The 2,663-nt window shown below is 37.1% G+C and overlaps 1 long non-coding RNA gene across 1 annotated transcript; it reads right to left on the reverse strand.

Moving 5' to 3' along the window:
- Nucleotides 1-225: 225 nt before the first annotated feature.
- Nucleotides 226-1,097, reverse strand: LOC143355770 (uncharacterized). The gene is made up of 2 exons (XR_013082555.1): nt 879-1,097; nt 226-829 (listed from the first exon to the last, which is right to left on the reverse strand). It is a non-coding gene; the product is annotated as an uncharacterized LOC143355770 (long non-coding RNA).
- Between the last annotated feature and the right edge of the window lie 1,566 nt (nt 1,098-2,663).

The following is a 2,663-nucleotide window of genomic DNA, read 5'->3' on the forward strand; positions in this document are numbered from 1 at the left end:
ACAAACGCATTTAATAATTCAAAAAATATTTTGAATAATGATACTGAATAATGATGTAAAGGGTTAATACTTTACCGGAAATTTTTTAATAGTCTTTTTCAAAGCAAATACAGAGTCCCGTTCAACCGAGATTCCGTATTTTCCGAGGTGCTTTGACTTTGGAGTCACTTTTTTCGAAAGTTTAACGCAAACAGTATAAAAGCGTAAACAGTCAGACTTTGTTAAGATAAAACAGTTAATTGAACTGAAATATATGGGTAATATTGCATTACATGTTTTCTGTGTTTCTATTGCAGGATTTATGCTTCCGTATTATTCGAGCTTTTTAAGCTGCTCTTTGGTCGCGTTACGCTGGAGTCTACTGTGTCATCAAACGATTTATCATTTTTTATTGAAAATAATAGTGCTCGCTTCCGTCCTCTACTGTATTCAGCTTCTTTGACTCGCGTCGTTCCTCCTTTCCTTTTCTTTTCGCTAACCAACCCCTCGAGCACATTGAGTCTACCGTGTTTTTATTGGCCGCGGGGAGTTTCGGAGCAGATACCGCTTCCGGAAACCTCTTGTCCTCAGGATCGAGGGTTGTGGCGAAGGGTTTGCGGTTTTTTGGCTTACGGCGACGGGGATAGCCTGATCGGTTCGCATGGTCTGCCTTTTTTTGCTTGTTCCTCGAGTTTCGGAGAAATTGAGTGGGCGATCGGGGTGGAAATGACGTTTCTGAATGGTTGATTTATTCGGAGTTCGAACCGGGGTAGATGGTTGTAACTGTTTAATGCGATCGCTAGTTCCTGGAAATAATTGGTCAAAATTGTCCGTTCGAATATTTCCAAAACTATGCACAATGCCATCTTCAATGCGTTTCTCTTAACCCCTCGTTCTACGATTCCATTGAATTAATTCTCCTTTAACCGTAATCATTTTCACCAAGAAGGTGAACATTCATATTTATTTCATACATTTACTTTAATCGATTGCCGTATTATTCATACTGTTCTGATGTTTGCGGAAAGTGGAAACACAGTGATGGTCAGACGCGTTAGCAATATGTGTAATAAGTAGACATTGTCAAACATTCTTCTGTATTAATTTAGCAAATTAAATGAATCTTGAAATAATATCTCACTGCAGCAAAATAATTCAATTGCAGTATCCAATATATTTTATTTCAAATATGCAGAATTTCCAAATATTCTTCTGTGTACAACTAAAGAATGAATTGAATCTATACTGCCTTATTTAAATACGAGTACTTTTATTACTATTTCCGATACATTTTACTTCAAATGTACACATAATTCTGGTTTGATGTTACCAGTAAGTAGAAACAGCATGGGAATGATCAGACGTAAAACCAAGAAATTAAATAAATCTTGAAACAGTGTTTCAGCTATATAACAGTGTTTCAATTACTATTTCAAATACATTGTACTTTAAATGTAACCATCCTTGAACACATAATTCTGGTGTGATGTCACCAGTAAGTAGAAACAGCATGGTAATCGTCAGACATAAAACTAAGAAATTAAATCCTGAAACAGTATTTTAGTTATATAATAGTGTTTCAATTACTATTTCAAATACATTGTGCTTTAAATGTACCCATCCCTGAACACATCATTTTGGTGTGATGTCACCAGTAAGTAGAAACAGCATGGTAATGGTCAGACGTAATACCAAGAAATTAAATAAATCTTGAAACAGTGTTTCAATTACTATTTCAAATACATTGTACTTTAAATGAATCCATCCCTGAACATATTATCCTGGTAAGTAGAAGCACACAGTAATGGTCAGACGTAAAGCTAAAAAATTAAATAAATCTTGGAACAGTGTTCCAGCTACATAACAGTGTTTCAATTACTATTTCAAATGCATTGTACTTCAAATATATCCGTCCCTGAACATATCCTGGTTTGATATTCCTGGTAAGTAGAAACACACGGTAATGGTCGGACGTAAAACTAAAAATGAAATAAATCTTGAAACAGTGTTTCAGCTATATAACAGTGTTTCAATTACTATTTCAAATGCATTGTACTTCAAATATATCCATCCCTGAACATATCCTGGTTTGATATTCCTGGTAAGTAGAAACACACGGTAATGGTCAGACGTAAAACTAAGAAATTAAATAAATCTTGAAACAGTATCTTATTGAAACAAAAGTCAGAAAACATTCAATCACAAAACATTTTACTTTTCAAATGTGCCCATCTCTGAACACATCTTGCTGCTGATGTCACCAGTAAGTGGAAACAGCATGGTAATGGTCAGACGCGTTAGCCGGGTCTCTCGCGCGCCATCGTCGCGTTCGCGAAGTACCCGAGCAGACATGCAAAATTCCTCGTCATCTCGCCGATGTGTTTTTCATGAGAAATCGATATTTTCTTGATTGCACCCACGACTCCGGTTCATTTCACAAAACTTGCGCAAACCCGACCCGACGCGCAACTGTTTCATTGGCGCGGAGTAACTCGCGAAAAGTAAATATCGTTACGACGAAAACTCGTTCTCGGAAAATAAAAACAATCGTTCGTCGTCGTTCTTGCAACGGCGGGAGCGCACGCGAAGGTCTCCGTTCCGATACATCGATTCGCAAAACCCGAGAATTACACTAACATTTTTCCCATCGCGAGTATCGCTGCTTCCGAAGCGTTGGAAATATT

This window comes from Halictus rubicundus, chromosome 7 (genome assembly GCF_050948215.1).
Source record: "Halictus rubicundus isolate RS-2024b chromosome 7, iyHalRubi1_principal, whole genome shotgun sequence".
Classification (NCBI taxonomy): domain Eukaryota; kingdom Metazoa; phylum Arthropoda; class Insecta; order Hymenoptera; family Halictidae; genus Halictus; species Halictus rubicundus.